Source organism: Spinacia oleracea, chromosome 4 (assembly GCF_020520425.1).
Source record: "Spinacia oleracea cultivar Varoflay chromosome 4, BTI_SOV_V1, whole genome shotgun sequence".
In the NCBI taxonomy this organism is placed as follows: domain Eukaryota; kingdom Viridiplantae; phylum Streptophyta; class Magnoliopsida; order Caryophyllales; family Amaranthaceae; genus Spinacia; species Spinacia oleracea.
The window spans coordinates 101,275,125-101,294,102 of NC_079490.1; the positions used below are offsets into that span (position 1 = coordinate 101,275,125).

General features: G+C 36.9%; 1 long non-coding RNA gene across 1 annotated transcript; it reads left to right on the forward strand.

Moving 5' to 3' along the window:
* Positions 1 to 5,861: 5,861 nt before the first annotated feature.
* Positions 5,862 to 9,366, forward strand: LOC110802309 (uncharacterized). The gene is made up of 3 exons (XR_002537120.2): positions 5,862 to 6,061; positions 7,924 to 7,984; positions 9,002 to 9,366. It is a non-coding gene; the product is annotated as an uncharacterized lncRNA (long non-coding RNA).
* Positions 9,367 to 18,978: the final 9,612 nt, after the last annotated feature.

An 18,978-nucleotide genomic window follows, 5' to 3' on the forward strand; every position in this document is an offset into this window, starting at 1 on the left:
TTCCTAATTCTTTGTGGATTAGAACTCTGCAATTCTATCTTTCCACGAACTCTTCCCTATAAATAGGCCCCTAGTTTCAACGTGAAAGGACACACAACAACACATAATTATATTCTGAGTACTGACTCCAACCCTTAGCCTAAGCCTCTCGTTGCGAAACTGTTCACGCGTTCTGTTGCAATCGATCCATAAATCGAACAGAACGTATCATGTCCCTTAATTGAGATTCGTTAAATAAAAAGGAGAAATAGCAAAGTCAAAGTGGTTAGTTTTCTGAGAACCGTGACGCACCTCTCAAGGGTGCGTCGTAATGTGTCCCTTTTCGATGATTTAACTGCTTTCCTCGCCCTTTTTATGAACTGTTAAACTAACCTAATCTGATTGTTCTATCACGCCTAACAAATATAATATTTTTGGGGAAATCGGATTATCATGCTAGGTCCCTTAATGCTATTTAAATCAGATAGTCACGATCAAATTAGTATTATATGTTGCATATTGCTAAAATCAACTCATATTAGTTTAATAGTTAACGCATGTCCCTTCAATTATTTATGCTGAGCTAGTAAGGATATCCTGCCTCTGGAGTTATCGACGAGCGAATTACTCCTCTCGGTAGTTACAGTCCCCTGAACCCTCAGTCTCTACCTTGCGGGTGTATATTGAGAGATCCCCACACCAGGGATCACAAGGGAACCTACGGCCGTCGTGGTCAAACATAATTGCACTCCCTTTATGTCACCATAACCGGGTTTTGTCAGTTTTTCTCATTTTCGTTAAAAACTGAATGGCGAATCCTATATTACTAGTCAATTGGGTGTATACTCACAGGAAATCCAATTACACTTGATTGAATAAAAAGAATCGTCACACCCACGAGGGACAAGGTCACGCATTAGCCTCGCGCTTTTTCGACCCCCTCACAGGTTCCCTGGTCACTAATGAACTCATGAGGAACGTCGTATCTGCATATGATGTTTTCTTGTATGAACTGGGCCACTTGCTTGGAACCCAACGCTTTGAATGATCTGACCCACTTAGTGAAATAACCGATTGCGACTGGTATGAATTCATGATCCCCGGTACTTGTTGGAGTGACTTTGCCGATGATGTCGATACCCCAAGCTAAGAATGGCCATGGTGATGATTGAGAATATAGCAACGATGGGGGAATGTGCTTCAAGTTCGCACACGTTTGACAAGTAGGACACTTCTTGATGAAGAAGTAGCAATCCTGTTCGAGGGTGGTCCAGTAATACCGAGCCCTGATGACTTTGAGGGCCAACATCTTCCCATTCATATGAGTACCCCAAACGCCGGCATGTACGGTGTCCATGACTCTTTGTGATTCATGCTTGTCAACACATCGGATATTTGGGCCGTTAGAGGACCTCTTGTATAGAATGCTGCCTTCTAGGACGAAGTTGGCTGATTGTGGGCGTAAAGCCCTTTGACTTTTGCTTGAAAAATGCGGTGGACACTCAGAATTTTGTAGATACCTTTGAATGTCTGTAAACCAAGCCTCATCTTTGTCAGGCTCGACGTTGTTAATAGCATGGACATATGCTGCTTCTTGACGCGTTTCAATTGTAAGGGGCATTTCAGCCATGCCATTTTGGATGTTGATCATTGATGTCAGTTTTTCCAGTGCATCGGAGAATTGGTTCTCCTCTCTTGGGAGGTATGTGTAACTTAGCTCTTCCACTTGCTCAGACAGCTTCTTGAGATAAGACTGGTATAGGGATAAGCTTTCTCTTCTGACTTTCCATTTTTCGGAAATCTGATTGATGATTACGGAGGAAACCCCATATACTCGAAGTTTCTGGACACCCAATGCTAAGGCGGCTTCCAGGCCCATGATACATGCGTCATATTCGACCGCATTGTTTGTAACATTGAATTGTAACTTTGCTGATATGGGAGTGTGAGTGTCGTCCGGAGCTACTAGGATTACCCCGACACCACATCCGTTTTGATTTAAGGCACCGTCAAAGTGCAGCGACCAACTGTTATCGCTTGTCATTAGAATTTGGTCATCCGGTAGGTCGTAATCCTCCTTTTCTGCATCGATGGGACAATCGGCTAGGAAGTCTGAGACCGCTGAATCCTTGATTGATTTTTGAGGAATGTACTTGAGATCGAATTCTGCTAACATAACCAACCATCTGGACAATCGTCCGTTGAGAGCCGACTTTTCGAATATGTACTTGAGAGGATCTGCTTTGCAAACCACATGCACTGTGTGAGAGAGCATGTAGTGTCAGAGTTTCTTTATGGCCCAAACCAAGGGGATACTGAGACTTTCGAGTTGAGTATATCTGGTTTCGTACTCGAGTAGCTTCTTTCTTAACTAGTACACGGCATTTTCTTTGCCTTCGATCTCTTGGGCGAGTATGGCCCCTATTACCGAGTCACTTGTTGCAAGGTAAAGCCTGAGGGGAGCCCCCGGTATTGCTGGCTTTAACATTGGTGGATTTGAAGGATAGTCCTTAATGGTGTCAAATGCATGTTGACAGTCTTCGTCCCATACCTTGGGCTCAGTCTTGCGGAGTTTTCGAAATACTAGCTCACAAATCATGGTCAGTTTTGAAATGAATCTACTGATGTATTGTAGCTTGCCAAGGAACTCCCGAATTTATTTCTCATTCGCTGGTGGTTTCATATCTAGAATGGCCTTGATTTTTGAAGGATCAACCTCGATGCCCTGAGAACTGATGACATACCCGAGTAACTTCCCTGACGTTACCCCGAATGCACATTTTTGAGGATTGAACCTCATATTGTATTGTCTGAGCCTGTTGAAGAATTTTCGAAGTACTGTTGTATGCTCATGTCTCTCTTTGGATTTGACGATCATATCGTCGACATATACTTCGATTTCTCTGTTAATCATGTCGCTCATAATGGTTGTGGCTGTTCTCTGATACATAGCCCCCGCGTTCTTCAGTCCGAATGGCATAACTGTGTAGCAATATGTACCCCACTGAGTGATGAAGGTTGTCTTCTCCATATCTTCCTCTACCATGGGAATATGATTGTAGCCTGCGTACCCGTCCATAAAAGAGAGTAAGACATGATTTTTTGTGTTGTCGACCCAGATGTCGATGTGAGGCATTGGAAAATCGTATTTAGGGCTAGCCCTGTTAAGGTCCCTGTAGTCAACGCACATTCGTACTTTGCAGTCCTTAAGGTAGTCAACGCACATTCGTACTTTGAAGTCCTTAAGCTTCTTCAAAATCGGGATGAATTTCGCAATCCATTCTGGATACTTGGCTTCTCGAATAAACCCGACCTCTAGCTGCTTAGAGACTTCTTCTTGAATTTTGAGGGAAACATCCGGTTTCATGCGAAGGAATTTCTGCTTGATGGGCTTTAAACCTGGAATGAGGGAAGTTGTATGATCGATGACCGATGCTTGGATCAACCCGTGGCATATCATGATAGGACCATGCGAAGACGTCCATGTACTCTGAAAGTAGCTTGATAAGATCATCCTGCTCTGCTTGAGATAGAGTCAAACCAATCTGAACTAGTTTTGGTTCACTATTGTTAGATAGGTTAACTTTTTATGTTTCCTCGATTATGGGCGTCCTGTTTTCATGATTTTCGATAGCTTTTAAGATTTCAAGGTCAGTTTCTTGTGAAGCAAAGTTGTTTGGATTATGAATGTGTTTTGAATTTGGACTTGAAGAGTAGGAGGAAATTGAAGTGTTATTGGAATTAGCAATCATTACATCGACAACTTTAACTTGAAGTTCGGCCTTTAGAGGATCTTGATTGATTGAAGACTCTAGCCCTAGACTCTTAGACTCATCACTAGACTCAGATCCAGACTCATCCTCTGACTTGGACTCGCTCATCATAGATCCTTCGCCCACAGTAATCTTGAACATTTTGATATTTGGAGCAGTAGTCTTCAGAGGCTTCCTCCAGCCTTATGCATTGAAGGGGGTTTCTTGATTATCTTCGAGAGCCCTTATGCGAGCCTCAGCTTGCTCAACACACTCATAGAGCTCAACTACAGCTGTTGTTAATGAAGTCATCTTGAATTGAATTTTGAGAGAATGGGTCCGACCACCTATTTACTACATGACTTGAATTCAGAACTTGGACTTCTCAACACATGGTATGATATGCATGCAATGAATGAGACCTAGACTTGACTCTAAGTGCCACTCCGAAGATTCGGGATTTTGGATTTGGTATTTGTATTCGGGGTTTGCAACCCGTTTGAAATATTTTGTAGGAATTACAACCTTTTAGGATATGTTTAGGTATTTGTACTTGTATCGGGACTCACAACCCGTTAGAAGTATTTTTGAAAGGAGCTTCATTCTTTTGTGGAGGCTTCCTCTTTGTACCATTTCTAAATATTTGCAATCTAGCATTAGAACTCAGAATATCGAAAGGGAATTTCAACCCATTGGATTTTGTATATTTCGAGGGAATTTTGACCCAATCATGAATTTTTTTTAGGGTAATTTCAACCCGATAGAAATGTAGAAATTGAATTTATATTATTTCAAGGGACTTTCAACCAGGGAATAGAGTTTGGATATCGGATTTGTATTATTTCTGCGGAGTTTCAACCCATGAGATGGAAAATTGGATTTTGTACTATTTCAAGGGGATTTCAACCCGTCAATAAAACTTAGAGTATTTTAGGGGGATTTCAACCCATTGGAATTTGGAATATTTCAAGGGAATTTCAACCCAACATAGAGTTCGGAGTATTTTAGGGGATTTTCAACCCATTGGATTTTGTACTATTTCTATGGATTTTTAACCCATTGGAGTTTGGGAATTGAGTTTGTATTATTTCAAGGGATTTTCAACCCGTTGGAATTTGTATGGGGTTTGGATTATTTCAATGGATTTTCAACCCGTATGAAATGTTTTAGGATGTCGAATTTGTATTATTTCTGGGGATTTTCAACATGTTGGAATTACTTTTGGAATTTGAATTCGTATTATTTCTAGGGATTTTCAACCCGTTGGAATTTTGTATTTGGGAGCAATGGAAAGCAAGAATTTTTTAGTTTGAAAGTGAATTTGAAATTCGAATTTGATTTGGAGTTTGAACTTGGAATTTGAAAAAAGGAGTTTTGTATAGAATATGAGGCTTTGAATTTTGAATTTCGAAGGACTTAGGACTATTGGACTTGAAAATTCGGCATTACGCCGCCATAGGTTTTAGGTATTTGAAATTGGACTTGGAACTTTGATTTTTGAAAAGGGAATTTGAATAGGAATTTGAGACTTGAAAGTCCGGCATTATGCCGCCGTGGACTTGGGAATTTGAGGTGTTAAACGTATAATTTTGAGATTGAATTGAAAATCCGGCATCATGCCATCATGGATTTGAGACTTGGGGTTTGGAACATAGAATTTGAAATTTGAAAGTTTAAATTGAAAATTCAGGGACTTGGGAATTTGAACTTGAGGTTTTGAACATGGAACTTTGAGGTTTGAGTGATTGAATTGAAAATCCGGCATTATGACACCGTTGGATTGCGTTTTTGAAATTGGAAATTGGAATTTGAAATTGGACTAGAAAATCCGGCATTTCCATAAGCTCACTGAATGTGTTCTCTTTATAGTGCATCATGGTACAAAAGTGACCTTATGTAATACAAAATGGTAACACTTTTAAAGTTGCAAAATTATTCAATGTATATGTAACACATTAGTAACACTTTCATATTAGGTAACATTTGTTTGCAACAGTTGATATTAGGTAATACTAATTGGTAACACTTTGATATAAGGTAACACTTGTTAGTAACACTTTACGATTCCATTTTTTAACTTAAGCGCTAATCCCCAAATTTAACATTTCATGAAAAAGTCAAATTCCCGCCAAAGGGAAAAAATAGAAATTGGGCCAAAATGAATTATGAAACCGCCCGCAATAAGGAAAAAAAAGGGCAATCTCTTTCCTCTTCCTAGCTACGATCGATAATCCTTAGGTTTAATCAGTTCCGTCTGGCTCAATTCATCAGAAAATCGTTCGTTTCGATCGTGATCTTGGATTTCATCGAATTCGTGCTTCTAAATTCAGGTATTTTTTAATTTTTGTGGATGTTTTTAATTATTTTTTGTTTATTTAATTATTAGTTTTCAAGAATAAATGAATTATTACAATCTTTATTATAGCGTTTATTTTTTTGATTGGATTCTGGATGGTTATTGTCTTTGTGTTTTATGTAGAGTTAATTTTTTTTTATTGCTTGATTTGCTATTTCGAGTTTCGTTTGTTGATTCTGAATTTTCTTGTTTGTTATATTTTTCTTCATTCTCTTTCGTTATATTAGAAGCTAATTTGTCGGCCTTGTGGCAATTTGGTACCAAATAAAGTTTTCAATTATAATAGTGTTGGTAACTCTAAATCATAACCTTCTGAATGTTGAAAGGTATCATTTGTTTATACCATTGTCTTCTTGGTTGCTGATTTGAATGTAGATAAATATCTACCATTTTCTGCACTGCTGATTTGAACTTTGCAAAAGGCACTAAATGTGGTTATCTGGTACTGTTGAACTCAAAGACTGCTAATGTTAAGTCTATTTGTTCTGGTTTCATCCATTGGCATCTTTGAAATTCTGTCAGCTGCTCTGGTTATTGTCATGTATGTGCTAATTTCTACAAGTATATTCAGGTGAGACATAGTGAATTCCCTCGGAGGAGGTATAATGCAATATTGGTCTACTCACTATATTAGTTCAAGGTTATTCCTTTGGTTCACATCCTATTCCTTTGATTTCTACTTCGTATACAAAATGCGAAGTATACATTAGGTGTTCCATATTTGTCCATTAAAAAAACCTAGGCTATGTGATTTTTTTTTTTTAATATAGTTAAGCAAGTTGCGATGAAATATTCTTTCTTCTCTTCAACCATTAAAAATTTATAACCTTTGAACTTTTTAATTTTATGTAACTGAGAGGACTTAATTATGAAAGGTTGACCCTCATTAAGTGATCTTTAGCAATCCGGAATGGCCCGATTAGTAATACATGTTCTTAATTTGTGGAGATCACAAAAAATATCAGTTAGTCAAAGTTCTTTTTAAGCGCCTCTTTGCCCTTTTATGAATTATGATTTTGTGTCTGTGCGGCTGCTCGGGCAGCAGGGGCTTCACTGAGGTAAATTTCTATTATTGACAGAATTTGAGAAAGATTATACGAGGGAATAGATCCTGTAAAATCTGCAATACTCTTTTGGTTAGTTTGTAGTAAGAATCTGTACTTGTATAAGATACAACGGGTAAATGTGTCTTGCAAATAAGTTCCCTGATATGCTGTGTTGGAGGGTTATTTGTTTGTTCTGAGTCCTGCATGTTGTGTTGTTCTGAGTCCTGCCTGCTGTGTTGGAGGGTTCATTGCACCATGATCAAACACCAATCAAATCTTATTACTGGTTTTAATTTTCTAACCGTAACTAAAGTATCCTAATTTGATAGTTACTGGTTATAAGTTTATAACTTTAATCATATGAAAAAAGATAGATCCTTTGAAGGAAATTAAAGATTGACCTAGAGAGTAGTACCTACAGAACAATAAACAAGTTGTCAGAAACTGTCAGTCCTAAATCCTAATCATTATAAGGTAATGTTGCCATGCTGACCAGAATTAGTTTATGGTTAAATACTCATGTTTAAGGAATTAGTAGTTGTTAGGTATGGAACTCTGGATGCTAGAACACATTTGAGAATCCATGCTAACTTCCAAACTCAATAATTTACAAGGTCAACTGATATAAATCACATGATTGATAACGGTTTAGATTTCTTCTTTAGTATAGCTTCGGCTAAAGCAGAATTTTGTCCTGCAGGATCTCGTAGTGGAATTTTTTTAAAGTTATGATAAGGTATGAATTCATTCAAGGTTTGATATTATAGTGGCATTGTTTACACTTGTGCAGTTTGGAGTTATGTGGTATCTAGGTGCTCGGGCAGCATATGAGTTGCGACGGCTTCACTGAGGTAAATTTCTACTATTGCCAGAATTTGAGATACATCAGGTATATGTGTCTTGCAAATAAATATATAGCAGAATTTAAGATGTTAAATACCCCTGATTACACTGATACCATGCTTCACTGCACTTAAGAATTAAGATGGTCATAATCTTTCTCTCTTCTATTTTGACACTACGTATTATGGGCTCTACCAAGGTGACTCGATGACAATTTAATTGCCCTGCCTGCGATTTTCAATACTTTGGCTTGCTTGTGATCATGACGATGCTTATAATCTCAACTTGATGTTTTTTGTGTTACTCAGCCAAATTATATAATGTGTGTTCTTCTGATTGAGCTTCTCTTTAATAGTCTTTTATGTTGAAGTGACATGCCAAATTGAGTTGCAATAGATAATCAATTAGAGGTGCATTTAGATAGTTGTTTATCTACTCAACATGACGCCCATATATTAAATAATTGTGAGTAAACAGGAAAAAATCTGACACCCCATGGTTTTGTTTCAATTTCACAGACCTTGATCTTATTTGTAACCGATGTTTAAGAAAAGCTTCAAAAACAGAAAAGCTGCCACTTATTTTTCTTAGTGATATATTAAAAAGATGTCACGCAAAATCTTAAGCTTATGGATTTTTTTGGCAACATACCCATTCACTAAAAGATGAGATGAATGATGATATTGCATAACGTTTCATTTGAGATTAGGAAAAGTCTACGAGAAAGACACTCAGTGTTTTCATCCTTTAGCTTGGAATAGTTTACTGTCTAAAATTCCTGCATTCCTGGCAGATAGTTATTGTTTAGGTCCCTTTATGCTTGTCAAACTTAGTTTTATTCTTTATATGTTTTTTTTAGGTTTTACAGTTTCAATATTTTTGTTTATTTGCAAGCGTGTTTTTCCAATCATATGTTTCTTTTTCTTTTTCTGTTGCATGAGTACGTACATTGCATGGCTTCAGAATATGGTTTTCTCCACATCTAATCGGTCACTTGCATATTTACATTCGTTTTTGGGTTACAGGCCAGGCTCAAATGAGGACAGTTGGGGAACTGGTCATTTTTTCTTCTATATGGCTGATGAAGGTGGACATACCATCAGCTTGAATAGAGATTTGTTGGACATTCATGAAAGCTCATTACTTGCATCAGGATCGCAAAAGGATGTTGGAGGCTGGCAGTTGCTATTGGAATCAACTGTATGTTAATAATGGGAGAGACGAACTTTTGAAGTTCTTTTATTTCACTTTTTTCGTTCCCCAACTTTTTTGATAAGGCTGATTTACTAGGGAGTAATGTTTTATTTTCTGTTTGGTTTAGCCTGGTGTGATTTTATTTCGTCCATGTGATAGTTCCCATGCTATATTAGTTTACTTGTTCATTGCTTCACATGTCCAATCTTCTAGTACTCAATGGAGCCTTAATTTTAATCCGTAGCTAATAGCAGGACCAGGACTTTTTTTGGCCCTGAAATTCTTCTTCAAGCATTGCAAATGGTTTTTTCAAAGGATTTCCCAGCCTTGTCCTAGATATGGCAGTTGCTAGTGTTAGGTTATGATACATATGACAAAACATAAATCATGCGGAAAAACCATAAAGCCAGGAAACATATTATTTACACATAATCATTTAGCATAATTTAGATGCATACACTTTGTAGCGTGCCCTCCCTAGCTGCGCCCGAACCGAACAAGAACAAGTCTTTAGGACTCCAAGTGTCGTCCCTCCGTAGATAGTCCACAGCACGTCCGGATCCGCCTTAAGCTTGACCAACTAGAATCGCCCTCAAGGTTACTAGGATTTTCGGCTAATAGGTTGCAAGTGTTTGGCTGATTTTTTCATCAAAATCTTACCTTTAGAATACTCAATTGTGTCAATAAATTGTGACCCTAGGCACCTATTTATAGAGATATGGAAAAGGATTTGTAATCCTACTAGTATATGGATTTATTAATTAGAATCCTATTAGAACTCTAAATAATAAATTTAATCTTTTAGGATTAGGATTTAATCAATGCACGAATTCCAATAGGATTAGGATTTGTTACGAACACGAGTGTTGCACGACTACGAGCATCGCACCACCCGCGCAGGCCTTGCGGCCCACACGAGCAGTCGTTGCTCGCAGCCCACGAGCACCTGCTCCGCGCGCGCCTACGGCCTTGCTGGGCCTGGCAAGGCTGTGGCCTTCGTGTTGGGCGCTTGGCTTGCTGGGCGCGGGCCTGGCTTCGTGCTGGGCCTTCGTCTAGCAAGCCTCGTCCGATGCTAATTCGTACGATGCGCTTCCGATTAAATTCCCGGTTCCGGATTTCATTTCCGATACGAACAATATTTAGAATTTCCGATTCCGGAATTAATTTCCATTTCGAACAAATATTTAATATTTCCGTTTCCGAAATTATTTTCCGATTCCGATAATATTTCCGATTCTGACAATATTTCCGTTTCCGGCAATATTTCCGATTCCGGTAATATTTCCATGTCCAATAATATTTTCCGATACGTACCATGTTTCCGTTTTCGGCAACATCTACGACTTTGATAATATTTATATTTCCGATACAATCCATATTTCCGTTTTCGGCAATATCATCGTTTCCCGAGTATTCATTTCTTGCTTGTGACGATCTCAGCTCCCACTGAAACCAAGATCCGTCGATTCCGAATATCCATAGATGGAGTATATAATGCCATTAAATACTTGATCCGTTTACGTACTATTTGTGTGACCCTACGGGTTCAGTCAAGAGTAAGATGTGGATTAAAATCATTAAATCCACTTGAACAGAAGCGGCCTCTAGCTAGGCATTCAGCTCACTTGATCTCACAGAATTATTAGCTTGTTAATTAATACTGAACCGCATTTATTATACTTAATATTATATGCATACTTGGACCAAGGGCATTATATCCTTCAGTCTCCCACTTGTCCTTAGGGACAAGTGTGCATTTCCTAATTCCTTCGTCGCTCGATGCTTGCTCTTGAACATAAGGTAAGAGTTGTCATCCTTATTATGTCCAGAGGTGTTTCTCGGTTTCAGAGTTCAACTGATCAAATAAACAGATAATCATAGCCTATGATTCATCTGAGCACGGCCATGCATTTTACAGTTTCTAGCTCTCCGAGTGGCCTTGTACAACTTTTAAGCATCTCATCCCGATTTTTGGGAGGACAATCCCAATCTTGGGATCTTGAGATTAGACTTCGTTTGATAGGTGATTACCTGAGCGCTGCCTTTATAGCCTCCTTTTACGGTGCGACGGTTGGTCAAGGTCAAAGTAACCAGTTCTCAAACAAGTAATCTCAAATCACTCAGGTATTGAGGATTTAGCGTCTAATAATTTTAATGAAATTTACTTATGACAGATTTTCATCTCTTACAGTAAAGTTTCATAGATCTGTCCGATACTAGTCTTACCAAAGTAAGTATCTATGAAAATGATTACGACATTGCCATGTCCACATAGTTCAAGAAACAGAACTACTAGTCATCTTGCATTCTAGTCGTCTAACGTTTTCTAGGCGTCCATCTTTATAGAAAACTCCGACCAGGGACCTTTTTCAACTTTTGACATTCAAGTTCACTTGATAGACATTTCTTAGTCACAGGACTGGTCCCGATAGTCTATCTTGAATATATCGTCAAATTGAAGGGACTCATCATTTAATACTAAACCAAGATTAAATGGAATATGAAAATGCATTTCATATATGATAAATGTTCAACCCCAATGTTTTACAACCATGGGCCTCAAACCCATCTTTAAAACAGTTCATGGAATTCAAAGCTATGCTTGATTTCCAATGCCACAATGTGAGTGTTGTTTCTCACTTGTTGCATAGGTTTAGTTAGCATGCTTTGTCAATCTTAATATCCTTTTCATCGAATCTTCTTCGAGAGAGATGATAAGATCTTTTGAGTATGTTTATTTTGTGATCTAGTATTTCTTGCTACAATAGTGGTTTTACGCATATTGCAATGAAAAACTATTAAGTCAACAGACATGTGATCTACCCAAGTTCAATGAAGAACTCTTTAACATAAACAACCCTGTTTTATTGCTTCTTAGGCAATAAGTACTTTTACTTCAACTGTTTAGGTTGCTAGTGATGCTTTGTTTGGATTTACTTATCCAAGTAGTTCACATATATGCGGAAGAATTTCCAACTATATCTTAGAACATAGAAATTATTATTTTAATTTCCCACGCAACAACTCATGGTCTCCAATCCATGTTGCCATTTTCAAAACACGATGCTCTATAGCTCGTCCTTGCCAATGGTTAACTCCAAGGGAATCTTGCTTGATCCTTTTCCAGTGTTTATGCGTGTAGCATCAATATTTAGCATATCTTTATTTTCTTGAATCAAGAACTATTCCTATGTACCTTTTCAAGTACCATAAGTTTTTCTTGATCTCAATCTAGTTGATCTTCACTTAGATCAATAGAGATTGGTATATGTTCGTTATGCCTAAAGCCATACGATACATTTTTGGCGATCCTCATATTATATCATTCATGATAAATTCTTTTGCAGAATAATTCTAAATTTAATTCTATTCATGTAACTTTAGCACATTCTTTGACATATAATATAGGTGAAAAATCTAATCTAGATCCTTTGATGTTTAACTTAGTAAATGCTTATACATAGTTCAAACGTTCTTTACTTAGATTTATTCATGTGGGTCGAATATCTCCAATGGAGTCTTTCGTGTTTGATTTAGTAAATGCCATTACTTAATCCAAAACAATATCATAAGATCTTTGTAAATAGATCTTAATACCCAGTATGTACTAAGTTTCGCCTTGGTCCATCATTGATGAATAATCTCAAATCTAAGTCATTAGCATTTGAATGTTACTTCACAATAGAGAGATATGTGTGTGATACACATAGGACCAATTAAGTTTTACGTACTCCCACTAAACTTCTTATATATCTATAAGAATCATGTACATTTTATGAAACTAAAATACTTATTAGCTTCACTAAAATACAATTCCAATTCCCAATTGCTTGCTTAAATCTGTACTTAGATCCACAAATCCTATGACATAAGCTAGCTTTCTTTTTCAAGCATATATTTAGATCCACAAATCCTATGACATACCATGTACATAGTTTATTCCAACATTTGATTGATGAATACGTTTTGTCATCCAATTGCCATATGTACGAATATGCAATCATTGCTTGAATTATAGACATCAGCATTATGATTATGCATGAGGTTTCAACACAATCCATGCCATGAATTTTCTTGTAACCTTTAGAACCTAATCTAGCTTTGTGTTGTGAACACAATTCCATGTTTGATGGTTTTTATCCTTAAAACAAACTTGCAACCAATAGGTGTGAAACTATTCTTGCAAATCAACAAAATTTCAATTTTGTCATCAAAACATTGAGTATGTTTTATGGCCTCTAACCATTTAAAACATTTGAGTCTATATATGGCCTCTAACCATTTTAGGGAATCTGGGTTTCGTCATAGCTTTCTTACAGGTCACAAACTCATTAATCTACATGATAATAGTTTGACTGCAAGTTGTAGGTTTCTTCGCTATCTGATAGAAGAATCGCATAGCTTCAGTGACCTGAACTCCATGTTTCTTCACTATCCAATAGAAGAATATCATAGTTCCAGTGACTTGAACTCTATGCCTACTTGAGTATAGAACATCAAACAAATAGAATATCAATAGCCACTTGAAAGTCATTTGAATATTTTGTTCTCCTTGAAGCACTTGTAAAGTCTTTTAAGAGATGTCTATTCTTTAAAGCCACTTCTAAAGTCCTTAAAGAATAAGTGTTCGGATTTTCTAAAGAACTTCGAAAAGCCTCCAGAATGTCCATTTATGTTTGTTGTTCGCCTCGAATACTTTCGAGGTCTATTTTCTCCCACTTGTCATTTTGGAAACGAATTTCCAAAAGGACATTATTTCGAGCAAACAAACATTATGTTCTCGAAAATTCGTGGTAGAAACAATACCCTTGTGTCTCATTTGAATAAATCACAATGAAACATATATCTATTCTTGGGCCTTATTTTTTTTTTTTTTTGAATAACAAACACTAAGCTCCCATTGAGTTTAGCAACTCTTTAGATATATATTTATGAAAAGATATTCTGAAATTACTTTTCAATAGCTTTGACGAATTTGGTTTAGTTTGGTGGTAGTTGAGCATTTTGTTTTTAGAAATTATAGGAAAAGTCTTTATGATTCATCATTGATCGAATCAAGTATTAATTGACTTCGATTATTCCAACGTAGATATGCCATATCTTATGGAGCTAGATCGTGAAATTACAACACACAATTATCGATGATCATTTTTGGTCTCAAGTAATCATCAACATGATCTAACCTAGATCTTTATGATTTCTTGCCAAGTGGATTTTATACTTCTGAATCTTTGAACTAGCCAAACAGATTCAAACTTATATCACTTCGAGTAAATGAACCAACATTCACTCAAATCCAGGTGATATAATAAAGTCATAAAATATTACTTTAGCTTTGAACACTATTGTCTATGCGTTCTAACAATAGTTCATATCTTTTGTTATTTTCAACAAGTAAGACTAGCTTGTCTTGAATTGATCTAGAAATCAATCAACTTTCAAAAGTCCATTAAAATAGAGCTTATGAATGTTAACTTGTTGATATGGTCTAAGCAACAATGCCAAAGATTAGTGGAACTCAAATCAAGGGGTTGATTTGAGCCTAGTAAAGTTTTTATTGTTAAAGAGTTGTTTGTTTTAATCAAGCATATTGACTCAACCCGTAAATGACCATTTCATTCAAATAAACAAACAAACATTGTTTTTGTTTTTCTTGAATGTGATTCTTTCTGTGTTTGAAGAAGAAATTTAGGTATGCTGATTATGGAAAAAAATAGCCATTAAGTTCCAGCCTTGAAAGGACTTAAAACAAACCAGATGACCCTACAACTAATGTAGCATTGCCATGCTTCATTTCCCACTTGTAGGCCATTAGTGTATCCTAGCTTCCATTGTTTGAGTCATTACCGAAGTAAGAACCTCAAGCAGTATATGATACCAAGGAAGTTTGATCTGTTCCTTTGTTTTCTTATTTCTTGTACCCTTTCTTATAGCCTTAATAATTGAATTCTCTAGTGTTGACTTTTATACTTTGTTTAGACATGTCCCCATGTCACTCCAACAAAGTTCTTACCATTTTATGTTAAATATTAAGTTTCAACTAGATGATCTTACCAGAAGCTTCTAAAGTTCTCTAAGCATCGATCTATTCGAATGTCTAGGGTCTAGACTCATTCGAGAATTAAATGGAAAAAGATTTTAGGTTGTTAACCATTGGTAAAGCTGAGCTTTTAAACTCAATGCTTTATGGTCTCAAAACTACATTGTATTTTGAATTCACAAGCACCAATCGGTTTTCCATTCGACCTTGATACTCGAAAACAACCATAAAAGTCGATATTAGAAACGTACATTTTAAATTGCTCATTCTCTCTCATTTCTGTGAATCGTTCTTGGATTCACTACCAATCGAGGAAATTTACTGTTACCTTTCTAAAAGGATTTATTGCAGTGCAAGATATTTAATTAGAAACAATAATTAAAACATACATTGAAGCATGCAAAGTCTAAACATTTATCATGAATAATAACTTGAAATTAAAGCAATCATGCAATTCAAACAAGTTATTAGCATTTGATTCGATTTTATTGTTCCGGCAGGTGTGAATAAAATGATTCCAAGACCCTAAAACCATTGAAGAATTAAGCAAATTATGTATTTAGACTCAATTCTAAAATCTTTTAGGTAAGCAAAAGCCTTTTGCTAATGGTCTAGAAACTACTCTTGGTTAATAGGTACGTCTAAGAACTTATTAGGTAAACCTATCGATTTTTCCACGACATAAAATGACTCCTTACTTATATCGTTGAGTTTCACCAAAACTAACATGTACTCACAATTATTTGTGTACCTTACCCCTTTAGGACCAATAAGTAACACCTCGCTGAGCGAAAACTATCACTAGATTGATGTAAAGGATATCCAAGTCAGGAAACATATGACAAAACATAAATCATATGACAAAACATAAATCATGCGGAAAAACCATAAAGCCAGGAAACATATGATTTTCACATAATCATTTAGCATAATTTAGATGCATACACTTTGTAGCGTGCCCTCCCTAGCTGCGCCCGAACCGAACAAGAACAAGTCTTTAGGACTCCAAGTGTCGTCCCTCCGTAGATAGTCCACAGCACGTCCGGATCCGCCTTAAGCTTGACCAACTAGAATCGCCCTCAAGGTTACTAGGATTTTCGGCTAATAGGTTGCAAGTGTTTGGCTGATTTTTGCTTCAAAATCTTACCTTTAGAATACTTCAATTGTGTCAATAAATTGTGACCCTAGGCACCTATTTATAGAGATATGGAAAAGGATTTGTAATCCTACTAGGATATGGATTTATTAATTAGAATCCTATTAAAACTGTAAATAAGAAATTTAATCTTTTAGGATTAGGATTTAATCAATGCACCAATTCCAATCGGATTAGGATTCGTTACGAACACGAGTGTTGCACGACTACGAGCATCGCACCACCCGCGCAGGCCTTGCGGCCCACACGAGCAGTCGGTGCTTGCAGCCCACGAGCACCTGCTCCGCACGCGCCTACGGCCTTGTTGGGCCTGGCCTTGCGCTGGGCCTGGCGAGGCTGTGGCCTTCGTGTTGGGCGCTTGGCTTGCTGGGCGCGGGCCTGGCTTCGTGTTGGGCCTTCGTCTAGCATGCCTCGTCCGATGCTAATTCGTACGATGCGCTTCCGATTAAATTCCCGGTTCCGGAATTCATTTCCGATACGAACAATATTTAATATTTCCGATTCCGGAATTAATTTCCGTTTCGAACAAATATTTAATATTTCCGTTTCCGGAATTATTTTCCGATTCCGATAATATTTCCGATTCTGACAATATTTCCGTTTCCGGCAATATTTCCGATTCCGGTAATATTTCCAGTTCCAATAATATTTTCCGATACGTACCATGTTTCCGTTTCCGGCAACATCTACGACTTGGATAATATTTATATTTCCGATACGATCCATATTTTCGTTTCCGGCAATATCATCGTTTCCGGAGTATTCATTTCTTGCTTCTGACGATCTCAGCTTCCACTGAAACCAAGATCCGTCGATTCCGAATATCCATAGATGGAGTATTTAATGCCATTAAATACTTGATCCGTGTACGTACTATTTGTGTGACCCTACGGGTTCAGTCAAGAGTAAGCTGTGGATTAATATCATTAATTCCACTTGAACAGAAGCGGCCTCTAGCTAGGCATTCAGCTCACTTGATCTCACTGAATTATTAACTTGTTCATTAATACTGAACCGCATTTATTAGACTTAATATTATATGCATACTTGGACCAAGGGCATTATTTCCTTCAGCTAGGATATCTCTAAGCTTGAGCCTGTCAGCTGTTAATTACGAGGAGCAACATTCTTGTGTTGTTTCATTACCCTTACATCCTGCTTTTTTGCAATAGATTTGAATATGGAAGTTAATGGTCTTTTCTGCTTGAAAATGTTGATCTATGCTTATGAAAACTATCTGGTTATTTAGACATTTACTGATATTTTTCTTAATCTATTGCTTTCTGAATGATGTTTTATGCTCTACTGAAATAGATGTTTCTGTAGTAGTGCTTATATTTTTTCTTTATGTTAGAACAATTTGGAAATTCATTATGCTGGTTTTAAGATACCACACATCCACAACTTGTCTGATCTCGTCCAAGTTACTCTTGCACATCAGGTGTGTGATAGGCTTCTTCTTTTCTAAATTGTCAATGTGATGAGATTTACTTATTTGTAGTGTTGTAGTGAATTTCATGTTTTTCTATAATATGAATATTGTATGTGATCTTAATTTAGTGAGATGCTGCCTTAAGGCATGACATAATTTGTTTGGAAATTAGTTTTCTGCTTCTGTTGCCAACGGATAGTATCTAGCACATAGATCTTTGAACCCTATTTTAGCAGTTTCCCTAATATCATACATATCCAGAGTTCAGGAATCAAGTATGAATCATCTTCTGGGAAATACTATGCTGCGGGCACATGTGTTACAATCTTCACCAACTGTTTCATCATAAGTTGCTGATTTTGTTTACATTTAGAGGATTAAATAACGAGCTAAGACCTGAAAAAAGGTTGCAAAGACTCAAAAGGGCTTAATGAAGGTTTCAATAAATTCTGCTTTATAAGGGAAGTTATTACCGTTTCTTCTAAGCTAAAATTGGAACGTTTGTAATCTGTATTATGCAGATCCAATGGCCAAACCTATGAGAAAAGTTATTATAGTGAACATGGATCCAGACCTTGTCTTGATTTGTATGCTTGCAATGAGTGCCAAGTGAAACTTGTCCTTGCGGTTATATATTCTGATGTTCTTAGATCTTTGTATCCACTGGTAATTTTCTATATGTATTTTTCCCAATGTTAATTAGATGGTACTAGTACCATTCTTGTAGAATTCAACAATATCCTTACAGGCTAGGAACTATACTCAACCCTGCATAATTTCTTAAATTCAGACCTTGTTACAGGCTAGGACTTATGTTGTTGTCTCTCTGTTGTTTCGAGCTTCTAGTTTGAAGTTTCTGCTTTGTTTCAACCTCTCCAGTCATATGTGTTAGACTCTAGGATTCTAGGTATTCAACTTCAGAAAAGAGAAGTAAAAAATCAGAATTATATGAGAGAAACAGATTAGGTGGAGCAGCAAAGGATGTAATCAGCAAACAGATCAGGTGGAGCAGCAAACAGCAAAAAAATCAGGTGGAGCAAACAGATCAGATGGAGCAGCTGGGAGATGTAATCAGATCCCCATTAACGTTAATAAAAGTATTATTATCTTCTAATTTTGAATTATAAGCAGCATATTATGGATGTTAACTTCAGTTCTTGTAATGCAATGTCTTGGTTGT